Source organism: Zonotrichia leucophrys, chromosome 15, assembly GCF_028769735.1.
Source record: "Zonotrichia leucophrys gambelii isolate GWCS_2022_RI chromosome 15, RI_Zleu_2.0, whole genome shotgun sequence".
Classification (NCBI taxonomy): domain Eukaryota; kingdom Metazoa; phylum Chordata; class Aves; order Passeriformes; family Passerellidae; genus Zonotrichia; species Zonotrichia leucophrys.
Window position 1 is genome coordinate 1324223 of NC_088185.1, and position 20199 is coordinate 1344421.

General features: G+C 46.1%; 1 protein-coding gene and 1 long non-coding RNA gene across 4 annotated transcripts in view; one reads left to right on the plus strand and one right to left on the minus strand.

Moving 5' to 3' along the window:
• Positions 1–20199, minus strand: part of TMEM132B (transmembrane protein 132B) — a 207923-nt gene that overhangs the window by 15461 nt on the left and 172263 nt on the right. The window lies entirely within an intron of this gene.
• LOC135454642 (uncharacterized) lies at positions 672–3519 on the plus strand. Its single transcript, XR_010442167.1, has 2 exons — positions 672–1023; positions 3023–3519. It is a non-coding gene; the product is annotated as an uncharacterized LOC135454642 (long non-coding RNA).

The following is a 20199-nucleotide window of genomic DNA, read 5'->3' on the forward strand; positions in this document are numbered from 1 at the left end:
GTTGAGATTCTAAACCATAAAGCTTACATCGAGGGAGTTATGTGAGAATTAATACAAGACAGAAATAATTAAGAAAACTCAAAGAGGGAGGGATAAACATCAAGGCCGGATCAGGGGAATAACTAATATCTGACAAGACAGCAGCTAATTTTTCAGATTCTCTTCTTGCTGCATCAAATGTTCTTGTCAGCAGACAAGAAAGGTGCTAAATTAGGGAACTGAAAATGGACATTAATTGTAGCTATAAAAATATCAGTCTAGGAATGCTGGATGTTGAGTATTTCAAACTTTCTGTGCTGAAAGGCACAGACCCACAAGAGAACACTGCATTTGACCTGAGGCCGTGGAGAAGGCTTCCAAAATGGAATGACACAACTGGGATTGTGGGTGTGGAGTTTGATTAGAAGTGTGTAACATCACAGGGTGGAAAACTTAAGAGTTTAAGGGTTTAGAATATAACAATATATGTAGAGCAAGATGGAGGTTTTAGGGCGGAGGCTGGTCCTTCTTCTCCCTTCTCCATGGGTTTGGGTGGTGGTGTGTAATTGGACAGAAAAGTCCGCAGTGCGGGACACAAGGGATTAGTTATTGGGATAAAAGTGAAAACAATTTAGGTGTCATTTCTTAATTGGATAGTTTAGCCTTAAAAGACCTTGTAGAGAAAGACAGTTGGCCGTTTTGTAGCTTGTTACTAGAATGCTGTAGAAGTCAGGACTTGTAATGTAGATAAGAAATAATAAACATCTGAGTCTGAACACAGAACACCGTCTGGGGCGCCTCAACCCTGGCCTTGGCAGAGCAGACACAAAGCCAAGAGCCAGCAGTGAGGGGTGCCCTGGTGTGGGGACACCTCTGGAGAAACAGCAGCTGAGAGCTGGAAAATCCCCAGGGAAAAGAAAGAAGAAAAAAGGAAGAAAAAAGAATTTGGACATCCCTAGACGCTGGTGAAGTGGTTTGGAGCAGAACGTGGATGCTGCAGACCCATGAGGAACCGAGGAGGAGAAACGGACAGCGAAAAGTCAGGTAGGATTTATGTTCTGCAGGGTTAATCACACACAATGGGAAACGTAATATCTAGATCAGAAAGAGACGCCTTAGATCTCCTAGATTCACTGGGCAGGGAACATCATCCCAGGGCTGTCCCAACTAAATGATCTTTTACACTGGGTGCAGGAACAGTTTCCAAACGCAGACCCAGGGGCTCTTTTAAATCCCTTTCTATGGGACTCTGTGACTAAGACCATACAATGCTGCTACACTAAAGAACACAGCAGCAGCAAAAGTTCTTCCAGCATGTAGGGTGGCCTGTGAGGTTCTAGCCTGCAGACGCCATGCACCGAAGCGGCACAAGAGGCTAAGGAGATAATCAGCGCCCCAAAGAGCGCCCGGCCTCGGCCCGTGCGGCCCCTCAGCCCGTGCGGCCATGAGCGGCGGGGCGGGCACACCCCTGCCCCCGCTCCAGCAGCGTCGGCACAGCCTGGCAGATCGCTTCCCCCGGCTCCCCCAGGGACAGGGGACACGCCAGCCCTGCGAGGCGCTCCCCACAGCCGGGGGACGCCCCGAATTGCCGAGGAGCAGCCCTGGAGCGGGCGGGCCCATCCCCGGAGCACGACCACCAGGGATCGCGGAAAGCGCGCAGGGTCCGCAACCTGCGCAGCCAGGGACCGCACGGACCGCCCCGGGTACGCAAAGGGCGCAGGATACGCAACCTGCGCAGCCAGGGACCGCACGGACCGCCCCGGGTACGCAATACCACGGCAAACAGCGCAAAAGGCCGTTCCCTTCTGCCCGGGGGAGCGGAGCGCGACCCGCGGCGGTTTTTAAGTCACAAACGTGGCTTTGGCGGGGCAGACGGAGGTTGCGGGAGGACAGGGCTCCCTCGGGACGGGCGGACGGAATCTCGGACCAGAGATCACTAACAGGGCTTCTTTAATGCCCACAGACCCAGAGATCGCAAACAGCGCTTCTTTACTGCCCATAGCTGCGGCGCGGAGTGTCCATTCCCCGCCCGCTCTCTCACACACCCAAGCTCAGAGCCAACGCTCCCCAGCCCGCAGCTCCCTCCAGCCATTCCGGCCCCGCCCTAGGCCCCGCCTCCCGGCCTGTCAATCACTCACCATGGCCGTTCCGCGGGAGTACCCCAGACACTCATTATGCCCTTCCCACATAATGGCGGCGCCCTGCACACCTATTCCGTACGCAAAATGGCGGCGCCCTGCACTTCCGTAATTTATGCTAAGTACTTCCGCTGACGTCATTTCGTGACGACAACAAGACGTTAAACCTCCTGCTGCAGCGCCACCTGTGGCCAAATCAATTATTGCACCCTCCAATTCCAATACACAGCAATAAATGCAACCAGCAATTCCTCATACAGAGGGGTGTTATGGATACACATTATAATAGTGGCTTTTCGCAAATATTAAAATGGATCTTATATGTGTCATGTTAAAATCACTTTGTTATGAAGATATAGCTTCCATTTCTACTGTTAATTTAGCTTAGACATAGCATTGAAATAGTATATATAATATATACTATGTAATATATACGATAATATAATATAATATAATATAATATAATATAATATAATATAATATAATATAATATAATATAATATAATATAATATAATATAATATAATATATATGTAATATATAATATACATATAATAATATATAAAAATATATACTATTAATATAATATAATATAATATAATATAATATAATATAATATAATATAATATAATATAATATAATATAATATAATATAATATAATATAATATATACTATTACTATTATAGTATGCTCTATATACTATAACACATATAAGTATGTGTTATAATACATATTATAATATTGGCTTTTCACAAATATGAAAATTGATTTTTTTATGTGTGATGTTAAAGTAACTTTGTCATAAATATATGGTTTTTATTTCTAAATGCCCCCAGCCATAATAACCTTTGCTCTATGGTCCTTGTCTCTTATTGCCCTTTAATTAACCTTTTAAATTTTCACAGGAGAGTGAACATGTTTTTCACAAGAGGAAGGAGTGAATACAGCCTCGAAACTTAAAGAAAGAACATCTTTGCAGGACACAAACCCGCAAATATAAACAGATTTTGTCCCATTTCCTTAGATTCCAGAAGCCATTTCAAATAATAATACAAAAGATCCATCAAGAGACATAGCAAATTCTACCAACTGGGCAGAGATTAGAAGAAAAACATTAAAGGAAGGACATTTTGACATGGCATCAACAAAATCAAAGACAACAAAACATGGCAGACAAAAAAAGAACCACGGTGGACACAAGAATAATTCGTTATTGGTAGAGAGTAGAAATAAAATACGTTCTAAGGGTTAATTGGACAAAATAGTTTTAAAATATCTTGAACCTGTGTGTTTTGTGACTTTTTTGGTGCCTTCTCTTTGTAGGCTAAGTCTGGTATGTAGACAGCATGCTGAACTGTTGATAAAAGAAAAATAAACAGCCTGAAGACCAAAGAAACCAAAAGTCCCGTTCGTCTCTTAATTCTGGCACAGCACGTTTTAGGGGTCTCCCCATCAGGGGAACCTTGGGGGGGCAGATTTCACATCTAGGCTTACAAATGTCACAGATTTTAGTTTTAGACAGACACATTCAGTCATTTATATACGAACCAAAAGGTAAGTACAAAGCAGGAAATATAACTATGCTATTGTGCACCCAGTGCAGCGTTCAGAGCTCAGCATTCACTCAAGTGTATCTCCCAGAAAACAACCCAGCCTGGATAAGAAAACTTGAAGAGAGCCATTGTTGTTTCAGTTCTCTATCTAGAATTTGAGTTTACTCTGTTAAGTACAAGCATACAGACAATTCAAAGGAAAATCCAGCTGAACCCCATGACAAGCAGCATAGAGTGAAGCTCCCATGAGGAAGCTTCTGTTTCACTCACACATATTTCATTACTGCCATGTTCCTTTCACTCACCTCACTACAATTGGTGCTAAAAAGCAGACTTGGCTCATCTGAAGGAAATGAGGGCCTTGAGTATGGACAGGAAATGTCCAGCACTCCTTTTTCCCTTGGGACCCACTCGAGAGCCAGGACAAAGAGCTGATTCCATCCTGGAGCTGTGATTCCATGGCAGCAGCACTGTTCCCTCTCACTGCTCTAGAGGGAATGGACACCCCGTGAGCCTTGGGCCCTGCAGCAACGTCTCCCTGCACTTTCTCTCCTTTTCAGGCCCCTCCAAACCTGGCAGCCACTCTCTGACTGCCGGAGGTGCTGGGGATGCTGCTGGGAGGGGAACTGGTCCCAGTGCTGCCTGTTCCCACCAGAGCTGCCTGGCTTCCACACTGAATCCCTTTGAGCTGCTGCTTCTGAGGGAACAAAGAGGGAAAAGGCTCTTAAATCTCTCCTACAAACACTACACAGTGAGAAGAATCAGCAAAAGCTTAGAATGCCACCCTCTCATGTAAAATACACGGAGCAAGGCTGTGTAAAGCAGTCTGTCAGCATCCATTGTCAGCTGCCTGGCAGCCCCAGAAAGTGCTGTTTGAGACACTTTGCAGGGGAGCAGGCCAGCCACCGTGTGCTCCCATGTGCAGGTCAAGAGAAAGAGGGCTGCAATTAACCTCTCAGGGCTTTGAAGCAGGTGGTTGGCTCCAATCCCCACAGGTAATTGTAAAAAAGCTCAATTTGCCCTGTACACTGTGTGACAGCCTCCTCACTTTAGGCTAATCCCGACCAGAGGAAGATAGCAGCTTGGGAGGAGTAATTGGGAAACTATTTGATGTTCAGGTCACAAAGGTTTCTGCACCCTTTGGGGGAGCAGGTAAAACAGAGGGGACGTGAACTGACAGGACAACAAGAGATGCCTGCTTGTGGCTCCTCTCTGCGTGCAGGGTCTGCTCCAAGCTCCTTCCTCACCCTCAGCTGGCAGGTCACCCTGCAAGGAGCCTCACAGGAGACAAGACAGCCACAGTGCTCCGTCTGTTTATTATTTTTGGGAAACCCTGCTGGGCACAACCATTTCCCTCGCACTCTCTAGCGTGGGAGGGGAGGGCAAGATCTGCTTCAGCCCCAGGGACATCCCTCTGCTGTCTGCAGCACCTCAGGGGGACCAAGGTCAGCCTTTCTCACCTCCAGGCAAACACTTCTCACTGGTATTTACACACAGCTGGGCATGGACATGGGTAATGAATTATAAAGGAGAAACTCCTACCCAAAGGAATGAATTCTAATCCATTCAGTGCAAAGCAACGCTGCCTAAGAGGATGTAAGTGTGACACCAAGCACGGTGCAAAGCTGTCCTGTGGCACTTCTCACCTGTGAGTTTTTGACACCAACCCCAAAGGGATGGTGCTAATTTTACAACACATTTTAAGAAAACTGAGGCAGACACCATGTGTATCAGAATTTGGTCTAACACAGAGTGTTTCAGCTGAAAAACTCAGCCATTTGGTTATCTAGTCAGGTCCCCAGATAATTTAAATTTGAGGTTCAAATTCACCCTTGAAAAGAGGTGCTTGCTGCCAAAACAGCCTTCACCACTGCTTCAGAAACTCACAACAGCTCTGCCTCCCCCTGCCCCAGCTCCTCTTGTGCACTGGGGTCTGCAGATATTGCCTGCAAGCAATTTGAGGCAAATGGTAGATTAAGAATATCAGAGTAAAGGATGGCAAATGACATGATGCTGGAATTTAAACTAATAAAACAAGAGGTTTTATTCCCTTTTAATCTTCCACATGTGCAGAACAGTCTTGGAAGTGTCATTTTTGAAACATTCTTTTCCCGTTAATTTGTTTTTATTGGCAAAGCAGGTCTCCAAGTACTGTTCTCTGAAATAGCTGCTGTAGTTTCAGATAGGAGTGTTGTTTTTAGGAATCCCCTGAGATATATTCTGAGCTTTCTTTCCTACTTAGAAACGATAGCCAGAGTTTAAGCCGAGTATTCCCAATCCCATGTGCTCGATATGTGTTTGTTTTTCATCTTACCATTGAATAATAATGTTCCACAGGAACAGGACACACTGCCTGGCTCACAGCACTCCAACAGCCACACTTACCAACAGGATTAGAAGGATTTCCCCCTCCCAACCACCAGCTTTCACTGGAGAAAAGGTAAAGAATGAGATATGCCAAATTGAGCCTGAAGCAGCTCCAATGCTCTTCATCCTAAGCAGGAAACCGAGGGAGGAGGGAGATGAGCCCAGGTATAGCCTGTGATGATGTGAATGGGTGTTTGAAGTTTTAAGAGTGGTTTTAGCGTTTAACCCCCATTGAAATGCACTGAACTAGAGGGAAGGACAGCGTGGCAGGCATTAACATTTGGGTTTAACAATGCAGACAATTGCTGAGCCTTAGAGAAGGTGCACTGATCCATGAATGCACGATGAGAGTTTAAAAACCTGCTGAACGGAACGGAGTGTGCACTATTCAAAAACTGTTGATCTGTGCAAAATTATTAAACAACACTTGAGATGTGCCAGGATTGCACAGTCCCAGGTGCAGAGCAGCTGCTCCCCTTCTCTCCCCAGCACGGTGCAGGGGCGTTCCTGCTGGAGAGGAGAACTTTGGCAGGGGCACAGCTCTGGAGAGAAAGGTGGGTGAGCACTCACACTGCAGCCTGCTGCTGAATTCCAGCTCACCCACAGCACACAGCAAGGGCAGCTGCTCCACTTTCCTCCTGATTGATTGTGGAGAGGGAACACTGAGAGCAAACGGGGAGCAGCTAAAGCAGCACATGGGGGCTGCCAAAATGTTCTCTGCTTCACGAAATGAGATCCTCTACCCATCAGCTGAGATTTTAATTAACAAAAATCAAGTTGAGGAATTGTGTAGGAATGAAAAGTTTCTGCTTTCTCATCACCACGTGCAGACTGAGAAAGAGAGATTATCAGCATCAGGTGAGCTCCATGGCCATGCTAAGGTGCTGGTGCCTTTGGAAGAGAAGAGAATGCCTGGGACAGGCAGTGGTTGGTCCCCCAGGAATGTCACCTGCCCTGCAGGAAAAGAAATGCTGCTCAATACTGAGAGCCAAATGCTAGAGGTGGCTGTGTTGGTTCTGCTCAATACCAAAAACCAAATGCTAGAGATGGCTGAGTTGTTGTGCTCAAATATCCAGAGCCAAATGCTAGAGGTGGCTGAATTAGTTCTGCTCACAGCACAGCATTGCTGCAGGGAATGGGGAACCAGAGAGGCTCTGCTGAGATGTGTGAAGGAGAACAGGATGGCAGGGACACAGCCTGCCTCTGAAATTTGATCCAGCCCTTGTTGAAGCAAGTGAGAGACTTTCTCCTGCTTTACTGGCCCTGGACCAGGAGCTTTCAGGGCTGGGAGGACTTCACTGTCTATTGTAATGCAGTGACAGCCAACTGTGACACAAGCTTGGAACAAAGACTTGCAGGCAGTGTGGTTCTGGAGGCTCAAACTCTCTGCTCTGTCACACTTCAAGTTGTTTGGACCAACTGCACTCATCCCTTGATGGAGCAGCAGTTCCACTGCCAGGATGCAGCAGAGCAGGTGCACATGAAGCAAGTTCAGGCTGACTTCAGTCTCAGCACAGTTTGTGTTTAGGGAAAGCTTCAGGAATGCTTCTTTCTTCCCATTCAATCACTCCTTTTGTTGGTAATGAGAACACATGGAGCAGAGCTTAGAGCAGGATCTCCTTTATCCACTTGTGATCAAAATCCTGTCAGTCCCATTCTTGCTCCATGAGTTTCTGTTTCTTTGGAGCAGTCTCACATGCAGGCCAGCCTGGCTCCTGCTGCCTTGTCAGCATCCTTCCAGCCAGGCTGCTCAACTCCATCAGACATCTCCATTCCCAGCATGAGACAAAGCATCTCTCCCCAGCACCAATCCCAAGCACACGCTCTCGTCTGAGGTGGATTTGCTTAAATATTTGATCCTTCCACTTGTGCAGATAAGGCAGTACCAGCACTCGTTAGTTTATGTAAACATCCACATTTCTCATATTCATCAGCTGCTATCCCAGAAGGGCTCAAGAGCTGTTTCTGTGGTGAAACCCCAGCAGATGGTACCAGCTCCTTCTTGCACCCATCTAATTGCAAACACGGAACCTGCTCTGTAAAAGCTGTTAATTAGGTGAAAATAACACATATGTTTGAGCTGTGAGCTAAGGTGGGGTTTTCCCCCCTCTCTGTTTTCCCCCAGCTGAATTGCTCACACAAATGGGGTTAGAAACTGACAGAATAATTTGCAGATGGGTGAGAAAAGTAAAAGGGGAAAATACTCAGGCAGCATCAGATGTAACGTTCTTTGCAGAATAATGGGCTTTAAAAGTCATTTTCTGAGCACTAAGTAAACTAAATGTTATGATTCATGGCTCTAATCCCTGTGACTGAAATTTAAGATCTAAGGCTCCATGAAATTAAAGAAAAAGAAACAATTACATGCATATTCATTCAATTTCATGAATTGCGTATCCTTCAAGTTTTCAAAAATATTTTAACAGTGGGAAACAGAGGTTTCTAAAGACTGTATTTGAGAAACCCCAGCAGATCAGCTCTAACTGCTGAAGCCAGCCACCCTTCTGTGCCTGCTGGCTTCTCCACATTCCTGGGGAATGCAGATATTCCATAGGAGTGACAACACAGAGTGCACAAAGCTCAGGGCACCGAGGGAGCAGAGCAGGGGCCCATCAACCCCTGAGCTGCTCCTGCACGGACCCTCACCAGGCCTGAAGGCTGAGCTTCCATCTTTTCCACATTCTGTTAGTGTGTGACTGAACTCCATATGAAGTGTCAGCAGCTCTCCTGACAGCTCAGTCCCACAGAACAATCCTTTGCCTCTCCCCAGTCCCACAGAACAATCCTTTGCCTCTCCTCAGTCCCACAGAACAATCCTTTTCCTCTCCTCAGTCACTCTCAATCCTTTTCCTCTCCTCAGTCCCACTCTCAATCCTTTTCCAGCCCAAGAACCAAGGACAGCTGCAGCTTCAGCCCCAAAAATTGTAAAGCAACCGAGCATTGAGGGGAGCAACCTGGGAGGGTGGGACTGCACAACCTGGAGCTGGGATTGGACACTGAACCCAACATGGAAATGGACCAAAACTGATAAAAGTGTGAAAACTCATGCCATGCCATCCAGCTTGGGTGTAGCCCTGGCTGGGCTCTTGCACTGCCCAAGGTGCATCCTTTGAAAGCCTTTTAACAAATCCCTGCTTTATCCATTTATCTCTGCCAGATTCTGTTCCAGGGAGCCTCTCCAGGCACCCCTCAAGGAGAAGGAGCCCCAGGTGCTGCTCTCCTGCCATGGCACAGAGCATCCCTCCCCCAGGGCTGCCATGGCAGCAACAACAGCACTGCACAGCCCCCAGGAGCAGACAGACAGGCTGCAAAGCTTGGGAGCTTAACAGCATTAAGAGGAATGTCTTAAGTCATGAATATTTGCCACACTAATCTAGCCTTTAATCTTCTCCCAGTAACACAAGGATACGCCATCATTATCCCAAAGGATCAACAGAAAACCAGAAAAAATCCCCAGAAAGCTCTTAGATACACAACAGCACACTTTTGTTTTGTGAAGATAACTCTGGTCCTATGCTTAGATAGTGCTGCATCGACATTCATAAGTCTTCCCAGTTAGTTTTTAGTCTCTGAGCCACAAATAATTCATTATTAGTGAAAAAGGGACTTTAGGACAGACAACACAGCCAAGAAAAGCAGCCTTTAAACTGCATTCATTCAGCCAAGTGCTTCAATAGAATTATTTGGAGAGAAGATCAAGAGTTTTTACCTAAAAATTACTTTTCTCCTCTGGTCTTCTGAGACTGGACTAGAGTGGACTGCCTTGTTCATCTAATCCAGGGTGGCACAGAGGATCAGCATTAGGAGAGGCTCCTGACCAGGAAAGGGCTCTGGAATTTCCCTCTGGACTGTGCCAGGCCTGAGCTGTGCTCCAGGGACAGCACTCACAGGGAATATTCCTCAGGAAACACAGGGAGCTCCCCTGGATCGGAGACTGGAAAGGAAAAGTCCCTGGGTACCAAAAATGTGGGAAATGTGCTGCTCACAGCAGCAGCTGCCTTTGTGCTCTGCACCTGGGGCAGGAGAGGAGTGGACGGTCCCTCTGGGCAGGAAGGGGCAGAGAATGGAACAGAACCAATCCTGCAGGAGCTGCTGAGGGAGAGAGCTCAGGGTGACCCCTGCTCTGCCCTCCCTGCTCCTCCACTCCCATTGTGCCAGGAAATCCAAACTCCAACCAGGGTGAAAGAGGCACATCCCAGCCTCTGCAGAGCAGAATATCTTAATAATTACAAACAATTATTTATAATTACCTATATTTATAATTACAAACGTAATTATACAGAGGTAATTACAAATGCCTGGTGCAATAGGGATGTTTGGCTGCTGCAGTGCTACAGTGAATAATGCACTGAATGTTCTGGCACTGCTGGGCACTGATGCTGTGTCCCCTCCCAAAGGCCTGCAGGAGTGAGGGGACATCTCCAACAGCACAGGGGTGGCAGGTCCAGAACTCCCAAAAATCACAGCAAAAAGATTCTGCATAAATATTCACATAAAATGTGAATTTTTCACATTTTGTGAATATCATTTTTCACAAAATGATTCACCTAAAATGTGCTTAAAAATACAGCAATGAAGCATTTACTCCAAGGAAAGATTTTCTCATTTCCCTCCCATGGCAGAAAACAAACCAAACCACAGAATTTTCCTCTTTTGAGGAGAACTTTAAAAAAACCTAATCACAGTGAGAACAAATGTCAAAACGCCACATTCTGGATGACACAAAATTTGCCTTTTTTCACAGAGCTCTTCAGAAACCACGACTTATTGAAATCAATACTTCACTATTGACTTCCACTTACAGGCAGAGATTGAATTATCAGAAAAAGCAGTGCAGAGCTACCTGAGTCCTCTTCACTGGAGCATTTTTGATCCAAAGCCTGTATGACATATGTGGACTGGGCTTCTCTCTCATCCAACAACACCCTGCTAAAATCCATTTACAAACGAGCTGGCCTCCCTATCTGTCAGTCTTTCTGCCATGGACTGGCATGAACCCTGTCCAAATGCCAAGACAGATCTGTAAAGTTCTTCAGTTTCCCCTGGAATCTGGGCACAAACAACTGTTCCTGCTCATGCATGAAAGGCAAGTGACAAACTGCAGAGTGCTGCCATAAGTTTGCTCTTGTACTTCAGGAGTTTTCCTCTTTCCTTTTGTTTTTCAACATCTTCCCTTAGGGCTGTGTAGATACAGAAAAACATGCCACAGTGAAAGAAGAGGAAAACAGGGGAAGAGTGGGAAAAGGTTTCTACCTTCTCTTCATTTCATCGCAAGAGAAGTTTATGTAAAAGCTATGTGAGACATAAAAATACATCCCCAGAATCACAGAAAACCTATAAATCTGACTCTTTTACTAGAAATTATAAGTTCTCTTTACTAACCAGAAAATTTACAGGTGCCACACAAACAGAAAATGCTTCTACACGGTGTCTGGAAAGGAAATTATGTCATTAAAAACGGTGCTTTGTTAAAAATCCCTAGAAAAAACAGATGGGGAAAGCCAGTGTTGAAAATGGCTGGAAGAAGAGGCAGAGGAAGCAAAATGAAAACAAAGAAATCAGGTAACCAAGCAGGCTGAGAGCGCCAGGATGAACTGGACATTGCTCAGGCTGGATTTGGGTAAAATAAATTGCAATTTTCCACGTGCTGCAGGCTCAGGTCCATTCTTTGCTGTGGTTGCCACCCAGAGTGGTTCAGGCAGCAGAGATTTATCTGAATTTCAGTCACATTGCCAGGCCCAAGGGGGTTTGCTCACAGGGACACGATCAGAGAGCAGCCCCAGAGGTGCAACCCAGATGTGAACATCCCATGCACAGACACAGAAATTCCTTCCCATGAAACCCCAGGTCCGTCCTTACTTTCATCTCCTCCTTGCTAGAGCTACAAAAGAACAAGTTAATGTGAAGGACAGATTTAATTTCTTAATTAATGCACAATTTTCCTTTGTGCTGCTGCTCTCTGGGGACACTAACCAAAGCACAAGCCAGTGCTGGGACTGCCCCATTTCTGCCCAAGCAGAGCACGAGTCCTGTGCAGCATTTGCATCCCAGGCATCCCTGCTGCAGGTGCTGCACTCTGCTTTTATTCTCTGTGCAATCAGCACTGAAGGCTGAATAGATTTTGCCTTTATTTTCTGTAAGAGGCTCATGCTCCCTGTCTTCTTTTAAGTTTCTCTTAATAGTGGCTTCTCAGCTGACATCACATGGATTTTTTCCCAGTGTTTGTGCTGCAGGTGCACTTTGGAGGCTGTGGTAGGACAGCTGTCATCTCCTCCTCTGCAGCTTCACTTCCTATTTCATCCCAAAAATCTTCAAATATTTCCTTGCTCTGATCTCCAGTTCTGTGCAAAGGAGGGTTTGGTGAAGTTCTGTTTGGGATTTTAACCATGCTTGCTGCCAAAACCCATACATTTTTTCTGTCCATTTGGCTTATTCTGAAATAATTTCATATTCTTGCCAGGATTTCAAGGAGGGCTCCTGAGTTTTAGGGAAATTCTCTCTGCTGTCAGAAATCTCATCCTTATGGCAGGACAGCCCTGCAGCAGGGGCTCTGATGTCAGTTTGTGGTGACCACACATTCTCAGGTACCTCAGGCTTTTCCCTGAGCTTGCTGCAGCTCCTCCTGAACTCCCAGTGACAGACAGAAAGAATTATTTGACAGACAGGCAGCAGCAATCCCCTTCAGGATGTCTTCAGTCTTCAGAACAGGGTCCCTGGCTCACACAAGGTCAGCAGCCTTCTCTGAGGAGCCACACTCCTGTACAAAACCATCTGTGCTTGCCTCAAATGGGCCAAAGCTTGGAGGCATCTCCTTACAGGAACTCAGGGGATCAAAGTTGGCAATATTAGATTTTCCCTCAGCAGAACTGGTTACACAAGATGAAAATATCAATAATAGCATAAGGCAATGAAACAAGCCCCACTGTCACGTTTGTGAGGAACAGAAGGTCTCAGCAAATGGCTGTCTGGGAGATTTCAAACCCACCAATTCCACAAACTCCAACAATCCCAGTGCTGTGTTAACCCCAGCAGGGCTGGGCAGCACCCACAGCCCGTGGGCTCTCACTTTCTCCAGGGACAGCACCAGGAGAAGCCTCTCAGGCTCTGAGCTCTCCATGGCAGCCCTGCTGATGGATCCTGCCCATGGAAATGCACCCAGGGTCCAGTGCAGCCCTGGGCGTTTCTCCCTGTGCCACCTTGCGAGGACACCAAAGCCACCCCTGGTGCTCTGCAGGATGGGCACAGCCCTGCCCTACGGGCACAGCAGCTGCAGCTGCTCTTCCCCTTTATCCTTTCTCTCCTTCAGTGTCATTTGCCTCTGCTTTTTGTCCTCAGATCCTGATCTTCACTTAGCAATTATGAAAACATTTTCTTGGCGTTTATAGTACACAAACTGTGCTTAAAAACACAGCAATGAAGCATTTACTGCAAGGCAGGATTTTCTCATTTCACTCTGATAATCTCTCATGCTAAACTCACTGCAGGTTGGGGAAATCTGGAAGTCTCCAGCTTCTGTGTGGCAGCAACTGTTTAAGTCTGCAGATTTCCTGTATGGCTGTTTTGAAATCTTTTATTTGTGGGGTGGCAATAAAAGCTGTGGAGAGAAAATCTCCCCTGGCAACATGTACTCTTGAAAGGCCCTTTCAAAGCAAACATCCCAGCAGTAAGGAATACTTCAGCATGCCACATTCCCATCTTCCCCTTCCTTCCCTCCCCGCCTCCCCAGCCTGAGCTCTTTGCATTGGAATAATGAATTTCTTTGTGCCCCATCTCACAAAAGTGTTTCACATCACCTCCATGCACTTGGCTGGGGAAGACCCTGCAATCACAGGTTCTGTTCTCTCACACAGCACTGCAAGTATTTCACGTTTCTTTGAAGCCAAGTGTTATCAGTTGGCCGCGTAATATTCAGTTTTGGGGAAAAAAAAAAAGGATGATTGTATTCTGAAATACTGATTGCATCAAATGGTGACTAGATTGTGAGACAGTAATCATGCTGAGCTCAGGCGATTAAAAACTCACTTGGAAAATTGCTGCTTGCTGAGCCTTTATGGAAAGAAATGAATTAAGAAGGGAAACAATGAGGAAGGGCATACATTAATTTGGCTCTGCAGTGCATAATGCTGATTGTAAGAGATCTAAGGAAGAACTGTGTGTCTTAAGGATTTCCTCTTATGCTTCCAGAAGGAAACCTGAGAGCCACCAGAGGGGGATGGCAAATTAAATCCTAACAGCAATCTCAGAAGCAGCAATTGGAAAGGAGCAAATAAATAAACAATACAAATAGGAGCTAGCACTTCCTGCTAGGAACTCCTCTGTTGTGACAATGCCTCTCACACGAAGGAGCGCCCTTGCTGCCAGTCCTGCAGTCCCATCCAGGACTGAGCTGGGCTGGGGTTTGTACCCCTGTACTGGGGTTTGCACAGGGAGCTCAGCACAGGATGAGAGCACTGGGGTCTGTGCTGCAGCTGCTGTCCTGTTGCAGCTCAGATCTGTGCTGCAGTTGTTCTCCTGTTGCAGCTCATGGCTGTGCTGCAGCTGCTGTCCTGTTGCAGCTCAGGTCTGTGCTGCAGTTGTTCTCCTGTTGCAGCTCCCTGCTGTCTGTGCTGCAGCTGCTGTCCTGTTGCAGCTCGTGCCTGTGTTGCAGCTGCTGTCCTGTTGCAGCTCATGCCTGTGCTGCAGTTGTTCTCCTGTTGCAGCTCATGCCAGCCCTGTGGGGCTCCTGTGCAGCTGCAGGGCAGAGCTGCAAGGCGGGCACTGTGTGCACTGCAGGCACTCTGTGAGGAATCCATCAAACAAACACCAAGGCCCGTGCCAAGAAGGGAAATGTTCCTCTCCCAGCCTCTTGCTGACACCTCCTCCAGTTCGTGTCTCTCTGCTCATTGTCCCCTCAGGCTCACAAGGGATTTTGGGCCAGGCTGACACTGCAGGGAGATTTCCCCCTCAGCCCAGCAGTTTCCATATCCATCCCTATGGCCTTGGATGCTCTTTTTGCCTCCCCCCTGGCTGCCAGACTCTGGGTTTGTTCCATATGTTTGGGTTTGACTCTAAACTGCCACATTTTTAAATGAAACCAGGTTTTTGCCATTCCGTTGTGATCGGAGCTGTAGCAGAGGTAAAACCCAAGTGCTGACCAGTGTCTGGAACACCAAGGTGACTGAGGCTGCAGGGGTGGCCCTGCCAGGCCAGGGCTGGGAGCTGACTGCTCTCTCTGAACACAATGCCCATTTGTTCTGGAGCCATGGAGCACTTCCAGTGCCTTTCCTCAGGAGAAATTCATCAAAGGAGTAAAACTCAACAACTTAATATTAACAAAAAGTGATTCATTTTCACAGTGAATTTGATGGAAAGCTGCTCAATTCCCCAGCCAAGCATCACAGAGTTCCAAATCTGCCCCTCAACTTCTTCTTGAACAGATGCAAACTTTAAAGTTTAATTGCCACTTAACACTTCTGATATTTTAAAATATTTACCTGGACCATTCTCCAATAGCCTGGCTCGACTCACAAAAACAACTCTAGCAGTTCAAGTCTTAGATGTGGGAGTAAATGTCTTGGTACAGTGCCATGAGTATAAATCAGACCTTAATAATTGACAAAACAAAACAAAATGCAAAATCTTGACATTTAGTTAACCATTGAAGCCACTGCTCAAACTGAAGCTGAGGAACACTCTTCCCAGAGTGTGCAATTAATTGGAAGAGAAAAACTACACCCCAGTGCAACTCTGCCATACTTGAGGCAAATGGAAAAAGAAATCCATTTATAACTTCACTTTGTTCTTTCATCCTCATTTAATGAGCTGTCTGACTCAATAACTCAGCATTAAGTACGATTCTTTAAGGCTGGGTTTTCCCCATTCCCCTCAGAATCCCAATCCAACCCAGGTGTTAATTCTCCTCCTGTTCCTGATCCTGTGAAGAACACCAAACTAGCTTTCACTCTGAATTCCAGTTCCATATAATGAGAATGCAAACCCATAAATAACTGAAAACCTAGCAAGAGAAAGCTGCCTTTGCCCACAGAGGAGGAAGGGAGCTGGTTACTGTCAACAGGAGCTGCTTCTTCTGTCAAATAAATTAACTGTACTTGAAACTGATGGTGCCATGTCAGCCTCCTCATCTCCATCTCCAACTCCAATCCCAATCTCAGGGGAGAGCATCTCAGAACACGTTACTGAAACACAGGTGTGGGTGAGCTGAACCACAAAAATAAACACCCAAAGCTGCCTTCAAATCCCAACTGTGACCCACAGAGCTGGGGAATGCAGAGCTTTGGCTCTGCCTGTGCAAATCACTGCTGAGCTGCCTCAGTGCTGCAGACAGGCAGAGATAGAATAAAAGAAAGGTTTTACAAAACAGGGTTCAGGGCTTGCTGCTCTAGCTAAGCTAGCAGGGAACTTGTAAGTTCCCATGTGGAAAAATCAGAGGAATGACATCCAGTTTGCATAACAATCTATTCTTGTAGAGAAAAATAGGTTGCACCTGTAATAACAAAAGATCTGTGCCAGGAGGATCCGTGAAGAAAATATGTAAACTAACCAAAAATAGAGAGATTTGATGGATATACACACGGGCCCGAGTAAACTGAGTTTCAGGGTATTGTTAGCCAATTAGATTTAACACGGTGCCTTCTGATATTTCCTATAACAACGAGCTTTGTGAATAAAGAATTGGCTTTTCTGCATGAAGAAATGGAGTCGTGTCTGGGATTCAGGGCTGGGTGTGCATTGTCACTCAGGGGGTGCTGCCCCCAGCCCTGCCCCGTGTGTGCCCGGCCCCACGGCAGGCAGGGCAGCACAGAAAGCCTTTGCTCCATCCAGGGCTGACAGCTAATGGCTGCTCTAACTCTGACACCAGCAAACTGTGCCCTCTGCGCGCCCCTGTCACTCCCTGCCTGTCACACACTGCCAGGACTTTGCTGAGAGCACAGCTTGGCCCCAGGGCTTTGATGACAATGGGAATCTGAATTAATTTGCTCAGCCAGAATGGTAGTTCAAGAGGTGTAAAAGCCTTGGAATCATGAGGTTCACAGAGCTGCAATTAGAATATTTAAATGGGCAGCTAGGATAAAGTCTACAAAGTACAGCTTATGGCCTACAGAATCTGGAGGAAAAGCCTGTAAAAGTTTGTCATTTTCTCCCAGCAACAGCTACTTATTGCTGCCTTTGTTGAGCATGGACTGAATTGTTCATTTACTCGTGCTTTTCTTACTATAAAATATTCAGAGTTTATCCTGAGCAATGCCATGGTTTGGGTGATGATTGTTTCCTAGGACTGGGATCCGTGCCCTCTGCATTCCTGCTCTCAGAGCAGCCAAATGCTAAGCCATAGAATTGTTTTCCTCCTCTGAAGTAGCAGCTGGTGCCTTGGAAGACACCATAAGCATCTCTGCCGAAATGTGTGTAATTGCACATGTCGGTGTGGTCTGCTCTGAGCGAATCCCTCTCCCAGACAAAACACTGTTTTCTCAAGCTGGCTTTGAAGGCTGTGTGTGTTCAAATATAGCTTCAGGAAGGCACACACATATATTTTGCTATAAACTGTGTACAACGTGTGCTGTATACAGAATATTAATGCCTCAATATGTGATTTTGTGCGACTGCCTCGCTGGCATCCTTATTGCTCTACATGGAGCTGGTTTGTGTGCAAATACAACTCCAAACACAAAGTTTTAGCTTGGCACAATCCTGAAACAATACAGATTTCCACCTGTTGTAGTGAGAACGTTTTAAGCTAAATCTTTAATATGCAGTAAGTGGCTGTGGTCCTCTGTTCTGATCATACTTTGTCAAGCTAGAAAACTAATTAGCAGAATCTGCTGACCTGGATGTCAGAACCTCTGATATTTCAGCAAAGAGCAAAATCCTTAATTCAACAGCAGACATATTGCAGAGAGATCTGATGTGCTCCCCTGCCCACCCCTAATGACTCATAAAGATGAACTTTGTATGGGGACAAAGAGAATGGACTTTTTGTCCAAAATGGCCAGAAATTGCAAGAAGCTCTAATTTAGAAGTTTGATGAATTGCAAACAGCTCGATGATAATTCATTATTGCCCTAACTGAGGCATATCTGCCTACAGATACAAAAGGCAAGATGTTTAACAAGACAACTCTTTGTGGCCAATAAATCCTCCTGGAGCTGCTCTCAGCTGAGGGCGTGGGGCTGCTAGCATCAGCCAGGTGGGATTAAAAGGACAGGAGGGACAGGGAGAAGGACTCACCACATTAAACACTCCAAAAGCTTTCCCAGCACCCAGCCCAGCCTGGCCCTGCTCTGGGGCACTCACACCTGCAGGGTCCATTCCCTTCTGCCAGTCCTGAATGCTCCACTGAAGAAAAGATCACTTAGAAAATAAGTTCAAAATTCATAGTGCAACAAGCCAAGTGGCACCAAAGTAAATCCATCATCCAAACAAGCAGAGAGGATTTTCACTGCTTCCAGGAAGAGTTTGGCCTCCTGGAGGAAGGTAATTTCTGCACGAGTGACCACAAAATAAAGCTGCTAGGTAATACAGGGATAGGTACTCAAGAATGTGATAGATGGAGGAACAAGATTAGCTCTGCTTTATGTACAAGTCCATCACATTCTTGATCACATACTTTAATGGCAAAGCAGCTGCAGAACTTGCAAATTACAAGCTCTGGCTTTGTTTTCAGAGCTGCTGCGTAAATAGCTGTATTTAACAACTCCAGGCAGGCTCCTCTTTCTGTAAATTGTCCCAAGAATGTGCTGTGAGTCTGCAGTAAGGGATTGTTCCCAAAAATTCAGTGCCATCTAAATTGGAGAAGCTCAGTATCCCTCCATTTCCCTGTTTGTTCTTTGCCCATGGGTCCTTGTTGCAGTTTTTGTGCTGGGGTTGGAGATCCCTGTGCCCAGGGCTGTTGGATGAGGTCCTCAGTCACTCATCTGCTTTGTCTGCAAGAGGGAAGAACTCTCCTCAGATTTAATCTATTTCAGCTATTACCTCTCCTGCCTTTGTTACACTGGTTTTTCTGCACGTTAGATAAAGCCTGGCTGGCTGCTGCCAGGAAAATTAGGTCTTCTATTGTTTTACCATTAATTATGGAGAGTTCAAGATAAGGTTTGTGTTCCAAAAGTAGAGGGCAGGAACGGTTTGAATTTTACTTTCATTATAATTAGACAGGAAATTATGAAAAGGTGAAAAATAATTCATTGAAGAGCTTTCCTCTAGCAAGATAACAAGGAAGGCACATTGTGGCACAGATGGAGTTCACAGGGAGTTATTGAGCACCATTGTTCCCAGTGTGCCTGTGCTGGGCACGGGGAGCCTGTCTGCTCCTACTGATTCATGTGTGGGTGCAAATGGGAAGGGGAGGCCCTGACTCCCTGCTGTTCTACTGAGGGCCTTTTCTCCTACCAAAAAATAAAATAAAATAAAAAAAATCAGGCTAAATTAGTCCATGGTGTAAGGCATTGAGTGACTGCAGAGATTAATTGGAACAATCAGTCACTTTGTGTGTGACTTGCAAAGGACACAGAGTTATGACTAATGGAAGGATGAATTAATTGGGCAGCTGTCTCTCTTTCAGCTGAACACCACTGAGATAAACATTTGGACTAAGAAGCTGTCCTCATTAGAATTTCTTCATTTGATGCTGATGGTGATGTTTACAACCACCATGAGACCCCAGAGCCTCCAGAATTTCCCTTCATGTGGAATTAGTGCAGCTCAGGCTTTCAGAGGCACTGTTACAGAGGAGGGCATGAACCTTGCCTGCAGCTCCTCGCTGAATTCTGGCCATGCCAAAGCCCCTCAGGGTCCATTTCCTGCTGCAATAAACCCTCTGTAATCAACCTCTGCCACGCTCCCACCATTCCTTTCTTCTCAGCTTCACAGCCTGATTATTTATTTAGGGTTTGCAGGAAAAGCAGGGACAGAGGTCCTGGAGGAGAGGACAGCACTGAGGTGAATGAGGTCAAGATGAGGATTTTGGCCATTCAGAGTCAATAGAAACTCTAGAAACCATATAATGCAGGTGGAGGAGGGGGAAAGGATGAATTTCCCTTCTTGTTAGCAGATAAGGAAGCGAGATTCCAAGGGGAATGAGTGATTTACCCACAGTCACACAGGAAATCAGCAAGAGATATGGAAATTAATGCTGAGGAGCATTTCAGTGCCTTAATCATAAAGCCAAT